Consider the following 22,022-nt stretch of genomic DNA (forward strand, 5'->3'; position numbering starts at 1 on the left):
AAAAAATAAAGACCTAAAAAGATAAGTAGCAGTGAATATAATAAAACAAAATAGTGGTCGACTAACCGTTGCTGTGCTCACCTACGTCAGACCACGCTAGACCGAATAGGCCTCTCTGGGGTTCAGTTCAGTTCAGTTAAGGTAAGTCAGCTTCTGTTGATGCAATCACATCACTTCCTATTTGATTGCAGCACTGTGAATGTTTCAATCAATGCAGTCATTTGTGTGCTATCAGTTAGTTTGTCCAGAATTGTTCCTTGGATGAAGATGTGACTGTATCTTCGGATAGATTTATCCTCAATCAGAGGACGTTCTGAGGCTTTACTCTTCTTCCAGACTTCCTTTTGTCCTCAGCATCTCAGAGCCGCCTCTGTGAAATGATTTGCCTCCTCCACTCAAAACACTCTTAACTCAGTCATCATCACAGGCCGCTCTGCTTTGTTTCAGTGGTGCTGTTCTCACTTTTCATTGTTCTGCTCCAGGCCTGTGATCTAGTTTGGCATTCACTGTGCAATACAAAACCCCTTTTCACATTGAAGTTGCTCTCTCCTCCTCAGTATCACTGGTACTGTACATCTGTCTGCCCAACAGCATAAACTGTACTTGTCATGCTGTTATGTACATCATTGTTTTTAGTCTATAGCTACGCTTCTTCTTTGCTTGGACTTTGCAGAGTTTGCAAAACACATCTTGAGCTTTCCCCAGTCTCACCTTGATGTTCCTCTGGCTCCTGTTTTCTTTGTGAATAGAGCTTTTCTTCAGAGTTCTTCGAAAAGGCCAAGGGGCTTAATGTGGTGCAACCTGTAATAGCAATAATTGCGTTCAAAACAAAATAATTTCCTATTTGTGCAATTTATAGATAAACAAAGTCCATTCAGTCACTTTATATCACTGAGAACCTGTAAAAATGTTAAAGGTGTGAAGGATATCAACTAAATTAAAATACCATGGTCAATTCATCTTCACAAAAACACCAACATTTTTAATATTTGAATGAGAGCAATAATGTTCCCGAACATGCGCTTCAACTGTCAGCAGCAAAGTCTGGTAGCTCTGAGTTTTTACTCAACCTTTTTGCTTTATTTTTGTTGTGTTTTTGTAAGTTTTTGTCATATTTTGTCAACTATTGATGGATACTTCTGTGTGTCAGTGTTCCAGCTGAGATGAAGAGGTGCTTTTGTGGTTGCCGTGCTGGTGGTGCAAAGGTTAAAGGCCTGGAAGTCCTTTCTGCTGTCAGTCATCATAGGAAATGTCAAGTCTAGTCTCTGCCTATCAAGAGTGATGAGCCAGAGATATTGGTGAAGAAGACTCAGAAAGTAGACATTTTTCCAAATCATAACAATACTTGTGTCTTCTCACCAACGGCCTCTGCTGAATTTCCATCTGAGGTTCTCCATGAAGGCCAAACATCCTGAGGCGCTTTTAATGATATCTGGAGACTTCAGTCATGATTCCCTGATGGACTCCCTTGGGCATATGGTGGAGAGACACTGAAGATGGTGGAGGCCATTCTGGACGGCTCAGATCATCCACTTCATGGCACCTTGATTGACCAAGAAAGCAGCAGTGGTGGACGGAAAGAAGATCCTTTGTACCTTCAGCCGTCAGGCTTTTTTATTCTTCTGCAAGTGGTCGATGAGCTGTCAGACAAATTAATTTCCCTTTGGGGATTAAGAAAGTAATTGGTATTGGTATAAATATTGTCCTGTATTTTAAGATCCTTACATTTCATGACAAGGGTTGCAACAATCTGATATTGGGATCAGATATTGACTAAATAGCTGATCGGCCATTGGTTAATGGGGCAGATCCATGACGCTGATCTATTCACTTCTATTTTAGTGACACGTATCACAAAGATAAAGGTGAATAGATCCGCGTCGGAGATCAGCAGCACGTGAAGCATGCAGGTATACAGGTTATTAATTCAACTGTGGTATTGGATCTGTATTGGGTATTGGCCGATACGCTAAGCCCAGGTATCGGTATCAGTATTGGGATCGAAAAAAGCTGGATCAGTGCATCCCTAATCATGACCCTTATGACTTGTATTACTTTCACATATTGAAAGTTGAACCTATCACAGGGCTCACTAGGCTTCAGGTTGAATGAAGGGAAGTTCCTGGCCTGAGATTTGATAAAATAGTAAGACCAACTCAAGCAATGGGTAAGTCTTGCAGGTCTGCACATCATGTCCTGGCATTTTGAAGTAAATGTGTATGAACAACAGGACTTGTCTGCTGCCAGGAGACATTTCTGATGCCCCCGCATGTGTGTTTATATATATATATAAAGTCCCGTTATCCTCCATCTGAGTGAACAGCACAGGACTGTGGCTGTAATGGCCGGTGAGTGATGTTCCTTCTTAATGGAATTGCTGTAGCTCTCAGCCGGCTGTCAGCGGACACAATGACCCGTCAGTCCGGCTGACACCTTGACTGACAAACCCACACTCATACTGGTGCATTCACTCCCCTTAGGCTCCAGCAGGCTTTACCCAGCCCACCACTGGGGCTGTATTAGAGGGCAGCAGGCTGGAAAAGCAGGCTCTTCCTTCTGCCGTGGCCCCTGGGAAAGAACTACGGCTGCAGGATGAAGAATACTCCAGCAGAGTCCACACACATTGCCTTCTTTGATGGGCTCTGGTCCCAACCGGTCTGCACAACTAGACTCTGTAATCCATCATTACTGCATCAGTGGTGAAGAAGCAGCAGAGCAAAAAGTCACTGCCTCTCTGAACTTGGCCTTTTTGTTTATGAAGGCTCTCAAGTATGATATCCATAAACCTCAGACGCAGTTTTTCACACTTCAGCAAACTAGTTACTAGTATCTGCTCATCTCCCTTAACCTTCCTGTCACTCATGCTAATGGACATAATGATAAACAAGATTCAGCTTTGGTAAATGTGTGAGTGTGTAAGTGAGTGTGGACGAATGGGTGTGCATGTGTCTCATGCCATGACAAATTGATAAAAGGGATGGTTTAATCATATCTACGCTGTTGCTCTTGTTGTTTTCACAGTGTATTAGACTGGCTCAGTGTGTGTGTGCGTGTGTGTTTGCATTGTGGGTGTTGAGGTCTGTTCAATGCCTGTCAATTTCAATCCTCATCAGTGAGGTCTTTGAGGATTTGACCGTTAATCCCTCCATTAGGCACAGGGACGGGTCCGCAGGGACAAAAGAGTCAAGTAGCATTATATATAAATGAATAGGAGTTTTAATGTCCATGGAATCCTTAGTTTTTAGTCAATCAGGTGAAAATCCCTCTATAAGAAAATGTGATGTGAATTTCAGCTTTTAGGAGAACGATCAAGACAGACTTAGAGCCCGTCCACACGAATACGGGTTTAATGAATACGTTTTTTATCGTTTCGGCGTTTTGTCCAGATGGAAACAACATTTTTTGGGAGTGAAAATGGTATTCTCGCTTTGACCTTTAACCTGAGCCACACTGCTAGACATAACGTCCGAGGGACTTTCAGGTCTTTCTTGCCTTTCTTGATGCCGTCTTAATAGAAAACTTTTTCAAAAGGTACCAAAAGGTAAGATTGTTTTGAGCAAAGCTCCGTTTCCATGTGGACCAGGCCTTAAGCAACTTGACGAAGATGTCTGGAAACAGGTTTCGAGTTTCTTTTGGTGTGTGAGATGTAGAAATGTTTGAAGGTTTAGTCATCCAGGGCTTCGGGAACACTAATTGTCACACCAAACCAGCCAGGGGCCTCATTTACCAAAGCGTGCATGCAGTTGTACAAACTGAGACGAGAAAGAAAATCCACATTCATTTGGTTACAATGCATCCAGGAAATGTTAATGTGAAACTTCAGCAGGTTGTGAAAACAATTCAAATGGTTATCCTCTTAAGTCGTAATGCTTATAGCACAAAATTATAGCCAACATTATCCCTTTAGAGGCATGTTAGTATTGTTTTGGTGCGTGTCGGTACTATTACATTTCCTTTAGTATCTTTCTAGGATCAATGGACTCTTTGATACTTTCTGTACATTTCAAGAAGGCTATGTATTTTGTATTTTCTTACATTATTACCACTGATACCACAAAGTAGTGGTGCTAAATTACTACTTTTGCACTGGTCAAAAAACCCACTAAAACCTGCTGACAGTGGGCAGATATACCAGATGTTTTTTCCTAGTGCATGGAAGCTCATTGTCTGTGTTGATGCCTTCTGTAAGTGCATGTGATGATGTAATTTCTTGCAGTTGTTTGAAAGACAAATTCGACCGGCAGTGGAAAAGGGATTAATCAGCTTTTATTAGCTGGATTATTCCCATTTAATTCCCTGTTAGTTTTAGTGGAAAAACTGTATTAGACTCAGTTGCAAATGCTTTAATCAGTGACCAGTTGAGTGCATTCAAGGATTTTTTGTCCATCCCCTCCACGTCTTCCTGGATGAAAGGCACGGATCAGTTTCTGTTTGCAGAAAATATTTTTGGAATTGGATTTGTTGGTTCAAGCAGAGACTGTACCTGTTCTGCAATGCTGGTTATATTAAAGCTGTTGATTAAAGTTTCAATAGTTAATGGACATGTGAATATGACTAATAATCATCAGACAGGTAAAGGAAAAGTTGAAAAATCAAAGAAGTCTCGGAGATAAATAGTTTTCAGCACCAGTTCTTCTGTTTGTGCTTCACTTTGTTTTCCATTAAGAGGGGTGATTTAGGATGTGTGAAGGAGATGCATATGACTCCAGGGAGCTCATTTCCTGAAGAGAGGCAAGAAAAATACGAGGATGTTTGATTCTGCCGTGCATGAATCAGCTTTCGGTTTTTTTAATGCTGTTTATCAGCCATTCAGCCATTACTGAATTTCTGTCCTAACTTCTCCTGCAAAGGCTTAAACCCACACAAATTCTCTGAAGCTCCGTCCCTGTCTTCTCTGACTTTCTACGAGGGTTATCTCTCTCTCTCTCTTTTTTCCCCTCTCAGAGTTTCTCTTTAGCTTACTTGATGTTTTCCCTTAATCTTTCAAAGTCCCTGTGTAACTGATATAGATTGATATGCAACCTCTTCTGCTGAGCAATGTGAATTAGCCTCAGTCAAGCAGCGGCTCTATTCATTAGCTTAAGCCTGGGCAACTCTGGAACAAAGTGCCTCACTACTCTAAAGTGCCGGCACACAATGCCTAATAAGTCTTTATGTGCTATTAGGAAGGCTTTGAAAGGCAGGCTGAAAAGTCTGACTCCCCCCCTCCCACCCAGTGTACAGTGCCGATTGTCATTTATTGAAAGCTGTAATAGGAAACAGGGCTGTGCAAGCCTCCATGTGCCTTTAATAGCTCTGTGAAACATTAAAAATGGGAAATTTATTAGAATGCTTTTTAACTAATGAATCATGGGCGAGAAGCCCCATCCTTGCCACTGTGGTAAAAGCCTCCCTAATTTATCTGAATATGTTACTGGGCGTGTTGAGAATGAGAGCAAATGCCACTCTTTAGTAGTACTGATAGACCACACTTGTGCAGAGAAGTACACTAGTACCACACTGCCGATGTGCCTCATAATCCTAACAGCGGAATGGACGCTAACTCAAATATAGACAGAAGCCTTGAAAGCACCCACAACTGCACTTCCCATGAACCAGTAATTGATAGGAATCCAGTCAAGCTGCTAAGACATTGCGAGAAATGACAGTTCTCACAGGGAAGGAGTCTGTAGAGGGAACGGATTAGGGAACACAGAAAGCTTTGCTCTTTGGCTGCTACAGGAAAGCTGAAGTGGGTGTGGGTGGTTTGAAAGGCATAAGTAATGAATGACTCTTCCCTCCAATTTGTACTGTATATCTTTCAGCCGCTTGACACTTAAAACTTTCTCATTGCATGATTTTTTTCTACTTTGTGCTGTTTATCCCTCAGCCAGGTGTCAAATACTGGAAATTGTGGAATAGTGAATAAAATCCAGTATTCAAGTAATGGCAGTAACTAACAGCCATCAGCATGAATAAATAAAGAAGAGGGAAAACACAGAGGGGGGCGAGATAACCTGTACCATGCAGCTCTCTGGGTAAAATTCAGCATAATAAGAAACATTTTTTTCTGAACATTGTTTTGTTATACTGAATTCTTTTCTAACTAATTAGTATCACTTGTTTCTACTAATTTTTGATGGAACTGAGCAATTTCGCCCCTTTAAAATGTTGGGGAGATTTGAATATGAAACATCTGTGCAGGTGATATTGAGTTTAAGTGACTTCAACTAGAATCACTGCCTCTTCCACATAGTAGTTTTACTTTCATTACTTTTTAGAATCATATAAAGTAACACTGGAATCAACCTTAGGCCATCAAAATCTGATCTAATCTAATCAGTTTGAACTTAAATTAATTTGAAGGGATTCCTTTCAGTTCTTGAGATATTGTGATCATTAAGTTTCAATCAAGACCACCACTGAGATCTTGAGAACGGGAGTATATAATGTGTGCATATATGTAGTATGGATGACCTCTAAATAAAATGCCTCCGGCTCTGACTGTCACAGGCATGGAGGCATCAAAATAGGAGAGTAGAACTACAGTAGCTGCCAGGAGAGTGGTGCTGTCCTTCTCAGAAACAGACTTATATTAAAAGGCTGATCCATGGACTTGTGTAGTTTGCTCCAGCTCCAGACAGTATTTCCCCAATGTCGTTCCCACTGTTACCTCAGCTTCTTGTTCTTTGCTAACAGCAGAGGAACCTGCTGCTGTACCCTGATTATTTACTTTCATGACTGACGGGTTCTGTGTTCAGAGATGTTGAACTGTTTTTGGTAAGGTAGGTGGTCCTCTAGATGCTGGACCTTCACCGTGGTCCAGGACACATACTGTATGTTCATATCAGAACTTAGAGCTTACTGTCTTCATATCGGATCACCTGAGATGGACGTTAATACCAGGTCTGAATGAGGTGGAGGTAACAATAGTGGTACTGATTTATATTAAAAGGCTGATCCATGGATTCTGGAAGTTTGCTCCAACTCGTAGAGATTTGTCAAGCCAGACAATATTTCCCCAGTGTCATTCCCACTGTCACCTCAGCTTCCTGTTCTTTGTTGACAGTAGAGGAACCAGCTGTTCGACCACGGTTATTTGCTTTAATGACTGACGTGTTATGTGTCTTGAGATGTTGAACTGTTTTTGGTACTGTAAGGTATGCAGTCCTTCAGATGATGTCTGTAGAGTGGCCCAGGACATGCTTGTGTTCACACTGTCTTGTGATTGGATCACCTGAGCTGTATGTTAATACCAGGTCTGAACAAAGCCTCAGTAACAACAGTGGAAGTGACTTATATTAAAAGGCTGATGAATGGATTCTTGTAGTTTGTTCCAACTTGTAGAGATTTATCAAGACAGACAATATTTCCCCAATGTCGTTCCCGCTGTTATCTCAGCTTCCTGTTCTTACGGTTAGGGTTAGGGTCAGTATACTTGTGTTCACAGTTGAACTTAGATCTCACTGTCTTATGATGGGATCACCTGAGTTGGATGTTAGGAACAGGTCTGAATGAGGCCTCAGTAATAACAGGGCAGCTGATTGGATGTTTTTTTTATTTGTTTTATTTCTGTTCTCTGACAACTCGAGAGACTTTAATCTTCCAGGAAATCAGTTTGGTCTGAACAACAACCGAACCTCCTTACAATCTTTTCATGCTTTTATAAGATGTATTATGTACTTATTTGCACATGATTGGCTGATTAGGTATTTGATGAAAGCCGTGTCCTACTCAGCCCTCTGCTGTTTCAAGTATCTCTTGTAGTAATGCTGTTTTCAGTTTCGACTGTGCCGTACTTTCAACCTGCTTCCCTTGTGTCAGTGACACTCAGGACTTCCTGCAGATGTTTGACATTTCGGTGGATTATTCTCTTTGAGCTGCTGGAGAGTGATGTGAAACAGGAAGTTATGAGATAAACTGATAGACACTTGTTTCTATTGATACAGGCTACTGTTGGAGAATTGATAGTATGTGTGGATGGATTTAAGCAGTTGACATCTTTTTTATGGTGGTAGAATATAGTTGAAAAGCTCACGGCCCACTTCCCTGGCCTTCTTTTTTTGTCCTTTTTCTTGTGCCTCCCTCCACTCAGAATGGAAGGTTGGTGCATTTAAAGGATGAAGGGACGAAATGTGATGATGATGCATTCAATGGTGTCAAATGAAGGACTCCTGTTTAGTGCTTTCAGTCTCATGCGGAGGTATCAGGTGTTTGTGTCGTTCAAGTACGTTCTGCCATCACCACCCTCACTCATCATCCTTTCATTCTCCCTGGCTGTTGACAGCTTTACCCTCTCCTTTCCTGTGCAGGAAGCAGCCAGTGTATAAGCACAGGCCTGCGAAGATGAGGCAGAAGTGAACAGCCCTCCATCCATAATTAATCCACCTTGATTGCATTTCCTAATCCAATTTGATGTGGCTCCTCCACAGCACACACATGTGGCTCTGTGTGTTTGCTTAGACTCGTTAAATAGAAGTTGGGAGTCTTGAAGGCGTCTGTGAAGGATTGAAAGGGTTCAGATTTCTACAGTCTGGTCTGATGGAGTGGTGATGTGGTCAAATGGTACGACAATACCTCAATCACCTTTAATCAGTCAGCCACTGTTCAGTCTGTGATTAAAGTAGATGTATATTTGGTGCCTGATATTCTGTTTCAATATATTAGTAAAGCTTATGCAATCTGAAATGCCACATTGATCAGCTGAACAGTATGGAATTGTTGTTAATATAGGTGTTACTTACCTTGACTTACCTTAACCTTGAATGCCCTCGGGAAGTCGGATGAATCCCACCAGCCCCAACATAAGAATTCAAGATGGCTGCCACTTGCGTCAACAGTAGTGAACACTGCAATTTATTTCATTTCTCTCGTAGTTGTTTTACATTAAAGTCCGCCTTGTACATTGCACAGCTAACAGCTAGCCCGTTTGCTTTAGTGCATGTTACATGTTCTTGTTGTAAGTTTTACCGCTTTTTAAAGACCTTATAAATTGTTAGCATTGAAATCTAACAAGTATAAAGTCATTATATTTTCGTTTTGTTAATCGTCTAGTTTTATATCAGTCATACATTTCAATTTTCATTATCATTTTCAACTGGAAAGAGCTCAACTCAGAGGTGAGGCCATTCAGTGCTCCGACTACCAACGTAAATGACATGCACCATTAATGGCAGTCCAGGTTGATTTGGCCGAACCTGTAGTTTCTGGTGGTAACAGGAAATCTGTTTTAATACTAGATGTCATTTAATTCTACAAAACACAACCCCCTGTAATATTTCAAACTGATCCACTGTTAAAAGATTACCACTGTCTTCTTTTGTAGACACATGTTTGATGAACTATAGCAGCAAATTCCCAGCCCACTGACACACACACACACACTGCATTTCCTTGGGACTTTTTCGTAATAAAGTCATGCATTTTGTTCATTTTGCATTGACAGCAACATTTTCTACTCGAAATGTTGCCACGCAATATTTTATTTATGTTACATACCTAATTTATGAGCACCTGTGTGATTTGATCTCAGCGTATTCTGCATTTTGCTGCCATTTACAGTCATGTTTCTCTCCTCGCCTCCGCTTTCTGTTTCGCCATGTGATGTGTGTGTCTCAGCCCCCACCCAACATACACACACCTACACAACTGGAGCAGAGGCAGGTTGACGGGTCGTTACATCAGGTGCAATAAAAGCTTTTCAACAAGCTCTACAAACACCTCTAAAACCAAAGATGGACAGTCGTCGATCCCGCACCTTTAAGCTCAAATACTGGCATTTTTTAACATCCCCAGGAAGCGTTCTTGTCGCAGACGTCGGTGACAACAGCCTAGGATTGGCTCTGGGATATACTGTGTGTGGTGGTGTGTTTGTTATTCTGTTTGTGGGGGTGTGTTTGGCCAGGTCATCTAGTACTCTGCATGCAGGCTTGGAGCCGGCTGATAAGCTGTTTGCAAAAACTGGCAATTAAAAGTTGATCAGGCTGTCAATTCAAATGGAATGAAATGGAACCAGAAAGTAATTAAAAGGATGGCATGAAAATGACAACAATTATATCTCTTAGCTTCCCATTACCGATGCACAGAGGAATTTAATTAGTTTAGAAGCTTGTATAGTGACTCATACAGTAAACACACAATAACACAAAGTAGCAGCCACCACAAAAAAAAGGTGGCTTCCTATGTGTATATGCAAACAGAACCGGCTATCTCTGTTTCTCCATAAACCTACAAACAGGGAGGCTGATGGATATGAACAACGCTGGTGTTTAGTTATTGCTGTTGAATCATTAGTGCAATCTATGTGGGTCCAATTAGTGTGTTTTAAGTGGCTGGTGGATAAGCGGGATATTCCCAGTCCTCCCAGTTCGCCCATATGGCCGTAGGCTGTGTATCTGCTGTGTTAATGAGCCTGTCAGTTTCCATCCCACTCAGGGTTGGTCCAAGATGGGCTGATGGGCACCTTCTTATGCACACAGTATGCACTGCAGAGACACAACTGCTTATACTTAACAGAAGCGCACACACAGATGAGTAAGTCAATGCATTTTTCTTCATACACAAACTTTCCCCCCTTCATAGAAACAGCCAGTCAGTGCTCAGTGTCTCATAGCATCTTCATAGTGTAGAAAATGCTGCGTATCGGAGCAAGGTCCTGCTGCAGCCACCTGGGTTTTACAGATTGATTCTGCCTCAGGCTCAAACAGCTGCTCTCATTAGGAACTTTATTTAACCCCGCTCCTGAAAGGTTGGCCACAGATGTATATGCTCCTGTATTAGCCAGCTGGGCCCTGCAGAGCTTTCACTCCAAATTTTCACTTGTTTTTAAATGCCAGGAACTTACTCTTAACAGGGGGCAGCATTCAGCAGCAGTGACGGGCACTGAAGCTGTCAGTATGAAGAGGACTGTGGTAAAGACATGAGAGGGTTTATTAGTTAAACTGTAGAGTAATTTATCAACAACATGCTTTTGCTGTGATTACCACTGTCAATCATCTCAAAGGTTTGACAGGTCCAAACAAGACAAGACGCAATATAGAAAACAAGTATCACAAAAGCCTTGCCATATTTACTGTAAGGGTCCAGTGTTTAACATGGGGGGAAAACTGTGACATCTAGCATTCAGATTCTAGATTGCAGCGCTCACCCCTCCCGACGGCAAAATGACAGTGGCCTCCGAGGACAAAAAAACGTGTTTACTGTACCACGACTTTTACCATGACTGGGAAGAATGGGAGTATTTCAGGAGCAATGAGGTGAAGATCTAAACCATGTTACCATTAGGGATGGGACGATTTACGATTTGATCGTCAATCGCGATTAAAAACACCCACAATTATTTAATCGTGCAGAATTCGTCATAATCGTATAATCGCCATAATCCTGAATTTATTGTCCATTTTGTAATCCTTGCAAGGCGCGCAGCACGCCATGTTTAAAAAAAAAAAAAAAAGAGTCAAGTCTCACCAGCGTGCTTGGCAGGCATCCAGCCACTAGTCACAGCCGCATTCTTGCGTAGCATCTCTGTGCTCCTTTGGCCAACACTTCCAATTTAAAAGCGCACCTAGGGATAAACACCCCTCTATCTTTGTGGGACTCAAGGTAAAATGTGCTTTCTTTGCTTGTCTCAGTTTCCTCCTCCTGGCTAAATACCCTGTGCATTGTGAGCTCAGATTATTCCGAGGTGAATATCACAGGCTAAAGTTAGCACTCATAGCTAAATGTCAACAGTGGCAACATGTGAAGACGAGAGTCAATCAGTCGACCAGCTTGCTAATTTGCTGCTGCTAACATTAGCTCGCTAGCTAATATTGCCCCGTCGTTTTCGTTACAGATAATGAGCTCACAAAATCACAGCTAATGTTAGGGCTCACCCAGAGGTGTTTATCTTTGGAAAGTTGCGGTACTGCTGGCGGGGCTCAAGGGAGCACCGCTCATTGAAACAACATTGATACGTGCTGAAAAAAAGAAAGAAAGAAAGCGAGCGACAGTGAGGGAGTGTCACGACTTCCTGTTTGTAGACCTTCAAATTAAAAGTCCTAAAGCTTTTAGTTCAGTCATGGCCGTGAATGGCAGAGGCTCCGCTGTAACTGTTACCCCGCTTCTAAAATATGACTGGAAAGACAAACAAGATGTTGACAACCCGACCTTTTTATTATCGTGATAATATCGTTAATCGCGATTATTTTGGCCACAATAATCGTCACATGAAATTTTCATATCGTCCCATCCCTAGTTACCATATATGTCTGCTGTTTCCTTCTCCTTCTTCTTTCTTTCCACCTTCGTCTTCACTGGTTTATTTATGAATGCGAAACTCTTGAAACATTCTCTGACTGGCTGGATTTTCCATTTGGGCTGCCGTACAAACATGGCGACACAAGATCTCTAGAGCAAGACCCTTGAAAGAATAATTATAAGGCTACGAAAACCAAACACATTTTATTTTATAGCGATTATACACTCAGACAATTATATTCATGGGTAATATATTCAGATGGTGCCAATAAACCTTGTCAATTATTACACACTGGACCTTTAATATCAAGAAACCCTGTGATTTTTGTTTTAGAGGTATAAATCTGAGTAAGTATGGTTTATTTTCACCTCATCATTTCTTTCCCCATTTCAATCTTTATCCCAGAAGAACTCGCCCATCCACAGTTTCTGGCCTTTAAGCTGCCCTGTGGCTGTACACAGCGTTGCCACCAGTGCTCTGAGGCTGAGCTGGAATACACAGGTTCAGCTTCGCCAGCAGCTCCGCTCAGGGGTATGTTGTTGTTCAGTTGATCTTCCACCGTGCCAGGAGGCCGGTCTCGCTGTCTGCCTAAGAGAGTTAACAGGTGGTTGCTCAGTTAAGCTTCGACAACCTGCTCATCTGAAGTAAGAACAGTTAGGACCTGCTGGAAAAGCTGCACAATGTCATGTCTTTATGTAACCATCAACAGGGATGGCGTGTTAATAAGGTTCATCCAGATGAAAGACGATGGTCTTCAGCTCCGATACGAGTCGTCAGCTTCTGGCTTCAGGACCACCTCATGGAGGAGCTGCAGTGAAGACACACTCACATGTATTTCATCAGTGAGGTGGATGTAGAGACCTCAGTGTCCTGTCATGAGGGGGAACAAGTGTCTTGTTTTTTAATCAGCTGATAAAACCTTTGCAGTGGCCTTCTCCTGCCCCAGCACTTGTGCTATCACTGGGCTCCTTCCCCCCCGTGTCGGGTGATCTGTGGGTCATTTGAGCTCCTCTTGAGTGGCTGCTCGCTCTCTTTGGATTCTGAGCACTCTCACACTTCCCTCTTAAGATGAAGAGGATAAAGAGAATATAGACACGAGTTGTAGGACTTCACCAGGTAGATGTGATGCACCTTTTTTTTTCAACAATTCAAGTTGAAGTTTCCTTAGGTGTTGTGTTTACATCAATGCTGATTGAAGTCATGTGACACTGGTGTGAATAATGATTATCTCATTTTCCACTTAGACCAAAAACCTGATGTCTGCAGGTCTCAGCAGGTTTTTCTGACCAGTGGAAGAGGGAATCAAGTTATCTTGAAATTTTCTGAATTTAATCACACATTTGCATGCAGGAAGTTCAACACGACTTTTATCTTGATTTACTATTTAAAGATTTGATCCATGTTTAAATGGGCTTGGTCTATTACTTTGTCTTTCACCCTGTGAATATGAAACCCTGAGTCTGTTTTTCTGAGACTGTCATTCGGTCCTTGCAGCATTTGTACATCACTTGTACTGTACTGTTGAACCCTTGAGGCCTTTAACAGATCTGATTGTCATCCTTTACTTGACTATTGTATTTTGGTAGAGAGAGAAAGAGAGAACAAGGACCAATGTACCTTTTGGCTCTGGATTTGCTTTCATTGAATTTCCTGCATAATCAAGTGCTTCTAAACTACCTTTGAATCTCTCCTGGTGATATCCGTTTGACTTTCTGCCTTCTCTTTCTATGACTTCAAGTGATAATGACGAGGTCCAGTCACTGTGGTCACTGACTGATTGGCTCTGCAATGTGATATTAACCTGATGGTTAAGCAGCATTACATCTCTTATATCATAATAATGTAGTTGTTCCAGTTTGGTGTGATTTAGAGAGTGTTTCTGCCAACCGCCTCCATCGCTCTGCGCATACAATCAAAATAGGAACACAGGAACACTGTATCCAATAATCTCACTTCTTCACACTGTCCAAAGACATGTGCACTATATAAAAGCCCATAGGTGTGAATGTAAGGGTGGGAGGAAGGTACAGATGAAAGTATGTGGGAAAGCGTCATCACTGGTGTCAGTGGTATAACTCTACTCTGGTACTTACCTGGATTTGTCTTTCATTTATTTTTTTTCCTGATTTACACCAGTTTAATATTCTAAATAGATGCTGATGAATTCCCTATTATTATTATTTATTTATTTTTTAAATAAAAAACTGAAAAATAATGAGCCCCACTTACTTCCATCACACAGGAAGAGCACCTTGGGGCCATTGAGAAACTGGACAGAATTAGCACAGTTTTACCCCGAGGTTCCATTTCCTGCTGAAATTCTTGATCATCAAGGTTTCGACAAAGCAGCAGGGTTTGTCCCTATATGTTAACAGCTGCATAATGCCCATTGTAGTACAGTAACTACCTCCCCACAACACTGACATCACACCCCGGAGACAAGTTTTGGCAGGCACAGCTGGATCTCCAATTGGAAGATGCGTGTGCATACATTAACATAACAATAACGACAGAGAGGTTTTTAAGGAGAGAATAAAAAAGCACTGAAGATTTCCAAAGATCATTAAATGATGGCAAGTTTCTGTTTACAACATGTATGCTTTACCTCAAGGTGAATACTGGGGCAAGAATACATTTGCATGAATTAGCATGTTTAAGTAGTGTGGGGACACTGGCTTTTCGTTACAAACAGACAAAGTCGATAAATCAAAATGAGAGCCAGCCGCTCAAGTGATTGTTGTGGCTCTCTGGTCACCGCAGAGACACAGGAATGAGTGTGCAGAAGCCTCGCAAAATAGGATGTAGCTCAGTGGTCCATAATTCAGGAATGAATATGTATAAGTAGGAGCTCAGTGGACTTGGCCTAAGGAGAAATAATTTGGTAGACAGGAGGAGGCTGGAATCACCATCGCTCTGTGTTCAGAGAGGGTAGAAGAAGCCCTGCAGTCATTAGGAGGAGAATGTGCTTTAGTAACAGCCATTCTCTACTTTCACTTGTTTAGTCATGAAAGGGGTGGAGTTAATGACAGCAATGTGTGTGTGTGGAGTTATGAGATTTAAAGACATTGGCTTTTACACTTGCAAGTCAGAATTGAGAGACACCAAAACAAATACTCCAGTTAGGAGCCTTCAATAACTTGATGAGGTGGCTTTCATTCAAAAAGAAACTCAGGGCTGTTTCCCACTGTTTAAAATGTAAGGAGGAGCCTGTCAAAGTGAAGGACGCCACTTAAATTCACATTCACTGTTAATAATGAAGGGCAGGTCGTCAGTCTTTTACTCATCAACAGCTCTTTATTCATTATATCTGCTGTGAGTCCTCTCATCTGCATATAAACTGTATTATAGCAGATTTCCTTTTGAACTTTTTATTACATCTATATTATATTTCAAACAGTGTTGCTAATAAAGGTTTTACTTACACTTACCATGGATTTCTTGTGGTGCCTTCTAGTTGTGCTTGGAAGTCTGAATTTCCACGCTCCAAGTTGGAATTTTAGTCTTGACGACTAGAACCTGACATACAAATTCAAGATGGCTGAACAGTAGTGACCTCTCTCGAACTTATTTATTTCTCTCATAATTGTTTCACATTAAAGTCAGCCATGTCAGCCCCCTGAACATTTTCCTACACTATTTGAATGTGTAAAAACCACCTACAGTGTTGTTATCAAAATAGTGTAGCTATCAATGGCTAGCAGTGGCTAACGGCTAATGGCTGTTTTTTTGGTGCATGTTACATGTTTTTGTTGTAAATTTATAAATTGTTTCCATTGAAATCTTAATATCTAAAAGTACGAATTCATTATATCTTTGTCTCGTTATATTAATCCTCCATTTTTGCACCTTCCTTCCATGTTTGTTTTTCATCTGGAAAACGTTTTTTTTTTTGCTTGGTTTAGTTGGTAGGTTCGAGTTCAGCTCCTAACAAAAGTAACAGTGGATCCAAGTGGCCAATCAATATTTCTTCCCGAATCTTTGAATTACCAGACGGGCCTAAAACATATGTTTGATCTCCTATTTTAAGTTTTCTCCAGTTTGATGCCACAAAACCTCCTTCACATTTGAGGAATGGTACATTTCTAATGGTCGCCAATTAAATGATCTTTAATGATCTTAATGACGTATGATCTTCATATATTATCGTCTGTTATAATGTTCCATTTCCTTGATATTCAGGGTGTCCTTTTTAAACCTTATATAACCTTATATTTGTGAGCCACAGTTTGAGTTGGAGGTATTTTCTGCAGCACTAATAAAACACTCTTCCAGCCTGTTTGGGAAAGTGCAGCCTTTTCTTGTTAATGTCAACATTTTTATTCCCCCCCTCCTTTTTTTATTCCTTTCCAATTCACGTAGAGTACATGCCATCCTCCATCACATACTGTATGCCCAGGTTCTCCAGGTTCATATTTTATTAATACAGGTCCCACACATCAGAGGGGAATATATATAATGTATATTGACATAAGGAAAAACCATCAAGAAGCACTTTTTTTTGCCTAGAATTGAAAGACAGCAAAACATCTGCATCTGCATCTGCATATGTGAGTTCCTGTTTCAAATTTAATATCCCGAAAATCATCATGGACTCTGAAAAACCCTCTGCAAGCATCTCAATAGCTTGAACATAATGTCGATGGAACAACTTCAGCCTGTTTTTCTCCAAAGAGAGGAATACAAAGACGACAGTTCACAGATGCTTCCCATCCAGCCTGAGAGGATCTGTCATGTAGAGTGGGATAAACTGCCCAAATCCAGATGTGCAAAGCTGTAGAGAGTCTCACCCCCCAAACAAGCTCAAAGCTGCAGTTGCTGCCAAAGCTTATGTAGGTGTCAGATTCCAGTATTTTTTTTTAATTCAGATTTTTAATAGTTTTATAATTTGCAATTATAGATGATGGACTGTAGCAGAAATGCAGATTTAACATCTACGTATATCTGTAACATCAAAAGTGAAGGGGGCTAAACACTCCTGCAGGCAGCACCTCCCTGAAACCACAGCAACCCTTCACTCCCTCCAGTTTAAATGGACTCTAATAAAGTTGCTCTTTGATGCATTAATAACCTCTTCCTCCCCCCTCCTCCTCCTCCCTCCCTACTGGACTGCGGGGCCAGCTTCCGAAACAGCACCCCACATATCCTTGCCTGACATGCACTGTTTAATTATTTCTTTCTATGAGTGTTGGAGCGAAACGAGGGGAAGAGGAAAGTGATGACATACTTCTAATGAATCCTTGAATAAATAATACTGCTGTCTAAGCTCAAGGCATCCTGAACCGACCTTATTGGGCGGAAAGGTAAAATGCAGAGAGAGAGAGATAGAGAGATAGAGAGATAGAGAGAGAGAGGGGGGGTAAAATGAAGATGGAGGAAGTAAAGAGCACACCTGGAACTGCAGTGGCCTCTGTGGTACAGTATGAGATCCCCACCTCAACCTGTTCACATCATTAGCCTCTGAATTACTCCGTCACTCTGCTGTAAGCCCCAGTCTCAAGACTTAATTTCAGTCGAACACAATCAAAAATATCACAAAGTGAAAGTTCCTGACAGGTTAATGTCCATCCATCAGTTGTTTTTACTAAACCGAAGTTAAATCTATTTTTCACCAACCGCCAAAATAAATAAACAATAATGTAATCATGCTGGTGTGAACTTAAGTATCGAAGTGAAAAAAACAAAACAGCACAACTCACATTCAAAATAGATTTTGCCCAAATCTCAAAAATATAATAAAAACCTTTTTTTTCTCTGTAGCTTTTCGTGTTATTGTTGTAACTCAAGTCTGCTCAGTGTGACTCCATTTCTTCTATTGAGCTAAAAATTAAAAAACAATTTACCGGCAGCACCTCACCCGTGCAGGTGTACAAACACAGAACAGTACACTTTTTTTGTAACAACAAAACATGAGTATAAATGTGTGAAATTAAAGATACTGTAAAGATAAAATAAGGAGCATAGAAACTGTGAGGATTGAATGGGAAAATCATCAGTTATCTTGTGTTAATAATATAGTTCAGGGCCGGCCCACCAGAGGGTCCAATCCAGTCCTCTGGGAATAATTTGCCAAGCATGAAAATTACATAGAAAACAGAAGAGGCATAATATTGTTGAAATTGCAAGTATTTTTCTCAAGTAATTTCAGGTTGTTCATAATATGTTTTGTACAAGGACAGTTCATTAACTCTAAACATCTACTTGTACTTCTTTGCACAAAAACAAAGGGAATTTTCATTTACAGTTCTTATTATTCATAGGTTTTAATACTATTATTTTACTGGTGGAACCCACTTGAGATCAAAGTGCGCCGTATGTGGCCCCTGAACTAAAACGCGTTTGACACCCCCTCATGTAGTCAGTATTAATCAGTAGTTTCAAAACTCTTTTCATAGATTTTTTGCTTAAAGTGCCGGCAGATCTTAGATGCTGTGAGCTGCAGTGAACAGTGCCATTGTAGTATTATAATTTTTTTAAATTTAAAGGGATAGTTCAACATTTTGGCGAATTGGCCCATTGCCATAATCCCTATAGTTTTAGGAGTAGGTTCGTGTTTTTAGAATGGCGGAGCAGAGCCATGAGCTGCTCAGAGCTACGCTATGGAAGCTAATGGGATTTCTTGGTTTCCCTCATCAAACTCATCAAATACACAATCCAACAACTCCAAAATGCTCTGGTGGACAAGTTGTGACCTGCACATTCACCACACTATGAGATAATAACAGAATGTTACAAGATGGAGTCGTTTTTGAGGTAAATGCAGAGACTGCTGCTGAAAAACTGCTCCCGATGGGAACGCGCATCAGCAGTTTTGCATGAATTTACCTCTAAAACAACTCTGTCTGGTAACGTTGTGTTATTATCTCATAGCGTGGTGAATGTGCAGGTCACAACTTGTCCACCAGAGCATTTTGGAGTTGTTGGATTGTGTATTTGATGAGTTTGATGAGGGAAACCAAGAAATCCCATGAGCCTCCATAGCGTAGCTCTGAGCAGCTCACGGCTCTGCTCCGGCGTTCTAAAAACAGCTTGCACCGACAAATAAAGGTAACGAACCTACTGCTATGACTATAGGGATTATGGCAATGAGCCAATTTACCAAAAATGTTGAACTATCCCTTTAAAATATCCATTTGAGTCATCGTCATTATTCAGAAAATCTGGACTAAGGACACTCCTCCTCCTGTCTCCTCCATCCACAACTTGAAGAGGATTTCATCTTGTGATTAAACGTGTGTGTGGACTGTGTGAACTCTCTGTACCTGAGGACGTGACTCACCTGCAGCAGCTGGAGCCGTTTCCATCTGCTGCTGCATGTGGACATTGTTTCATTGTCTTTGCACCTGTGTGTATGTGTATATACTGTGTGTGTGTGTGTGTGTTTGGAGGAGGGTGGCCATTTCTCCACTTATCAGAGGCAGTAGTGTGAGATTGAGGGCCGTCACCCACACTCTGTTGCCATAGCGAAGGCAGAACGGAGAGAGAGCAGGTTGAGTGACGGCCGATCTCACCACACACACACACATTTTTTTTTCCTCTTTTCGTTGCTTTTGGGTGCAGTCACCTCATACACACACACACACACACACACAACTGTAACTGATCACCTGCCTGTCGCCACCGGTGGCATCTGCTGCTAAACGGTTGACAAATGTAGTCGCCAAGGGCAACCGGGAACCAACACTGATTTAGCTGTGTCACTGACTGCCAATCAGTTTTATTTTTTTTTTATTTTTTGCGTAGTTTCCAGGTGCCTTTACACAACATCAAGTGTGTCGTCTTTTCCAGCCGGGGGGAGAGAAGGCGTTTTGGCATCAATGGTGCAAAAAAATAAAAAAATAAAAAATAAATCGCCCTTCAGCTTATTGAAATTCAAGTAGTCTGAGAGCAAAGCAGACCTTTTTTTTCAGGCTTTTGGAAAACTAGACCAGGACAAGAGACAAGAGATAGCTACTGGCCAATCACAGGGAGGGATACAGATGTGTGTGTGCATTCTACGCTCCTTCAGATAGACATGTGTCACTCTGAAGTGTTTCAGAAACGGAGGGAACCTGCTGTTCTTGTCCTCGACATGCTCCTGTTGTGTGTGTGTGTGTGTGTGTGTGTTGTAGTGGCAGCGTGTGTGGGCAGATTTACCATGAAAGACAGGTGCAGAGTGTTTGTGTTGAAGGTTGCTCAGCTAAGAGTGTTTTTCTTTTTAAATTGAATAATATCTAATAATTGATACTAAGTGTTTGTGAAGGAATTATAAGAATGTCACAACTATTATTATTATTATTATTATTATTATTATTATTATTATTATTATTATTATTATTATTATTATTATATATAATAGTCAGATTGTGGTGTATTATTTTTTCTAAATGGTCTAATTCAATCAAACTAAAAATATTCTTTATTCCCTTACTTACAGTATAATTGCCTGAGAGACCACGGGGCTGATGCTTTTATGTTTAGTTACAGTTGAGTGTGCGGCAGAGTTTTTTTTTTTGTATTTCTACACGTGAAAAGCTATAAATGATTCATAATGCTTACTTCAATAAAAGTCCATATTTAGAGTGGTAAATCTCATTTGATTGACATCACTTAAATAAACAGTCAAATGTCGAAGTTATTTTGGAAAGAAAAAGGGAAGAGAAAATATCAACTGCTAATAATAATAAAGTTTCTTCTCTTCTTTGATTAAACAGACAGTAAACATGTATTAATCCTATATTTCTGTTTGGTGTTTGTGTCTTTTGAACAAAAACAAAGAAATTTGAGGAAATCACACTGGGTTCCTGATTTTGTATATTTATTACGGGTGTAACAATACACAAAAATCTCGATTTCGAGGTCTCGGTTCGACTCATATTTGGTACAATAAGGGAAACATAAAAAACATAAATTTGCTTGATGTTTATTAGGAGTTTCCTAGACCAAATGTACATGTTTTAGTCAAATGTAATTATTTTACCATTATACAAAATATGAAAATAAAGATATATTCTAAGATAGAATACTGTGCTGCCTAATAATAAATTATTCTCAAATAAACAGAAATATATAAAATAAGCCTTACAATGAATAAAATGTTCTCAAATAAACAAAATTCTCACACAACTTTTTCACGTGTAAAGTGCAGCACTAACAGTTCAAGCCAGTGACGGACTGGCCATAGGGCCATGTGGGCAAATGCCACAACGGCTGCCTGACAATGCAACCGCTTGACCGCAAATAAATGAATAAATGAATGAATAAAGCAGATCATCACAATATTATATTTGTGTATATCCTTAAAGGATTTCATTTCGCTGTTGGAATTGTATTCATATGGAAACTGTAGATTTCCACTGATCAATATCCTGACAGTTCATATCATATTTGGTAATTAAAGCAGAAGTAAGCGGAATGTTTGAGTTAAAGCAGAAGTGAGTGATCCGGTCGTTTTGGCTAATGCTGCGTTCCAGGCAGGCTTTTGAAATCGTAAATTACAGCTTCAAGTCACAACTTACGACTTTGTAGCGTTCCAGGCAACCCACTCATGTTTTTCCGACCTGTTTTACCGGTGAAAGTCACTATAACGGCCACTCGTAACTTCCGACCGGTGAACTCGTACCAGATCGAACTGGTACCACTTCACGGTCGGAAAAATACGAGTTTCCTTGAATGCACCATAACAGTCCTCGTCGCTACGTCACCACATTCACGGCGTTCCTTGGCTGCACACACAGCCCTGCATGCCGTTCTCTCTCCTCATTGGATAAAAACTGTAGGATACGATAAATGTTTTCTCTTCGGCTCAGAGCAGAGCAGAGGGACTGAG

The 22,022-nt window shown here is 40.8% G+C and overlaps 1 protein-coding gene across 1 annotated transcript in view; it reads left to right on the forward strand.

The window, feature by feature from the left end:
* The window catches only part of ascc3 (activating signal cointegrator 1 complex subunit 3), a 190,123-nt gene that overhangs the window by 46,234 nt on the left and 121,867 nt on the right, over positions 1-22,022 (forward strand). The gene's annotated exons all lie outside the window — the stretch shown is intronic.

The sequence above is a fragment of the Trachurus trachurus genome (assembly GCF_905171665.1).
Source record: "Trachurus trachurus genome assembly, chromosome: 16".
Lineage (NCBI taxonomy): Eukaryota > Metazoa > Chordata > Actinopteri > Carangiformes > Carangidae > Trachurus > Trachurus trachurus.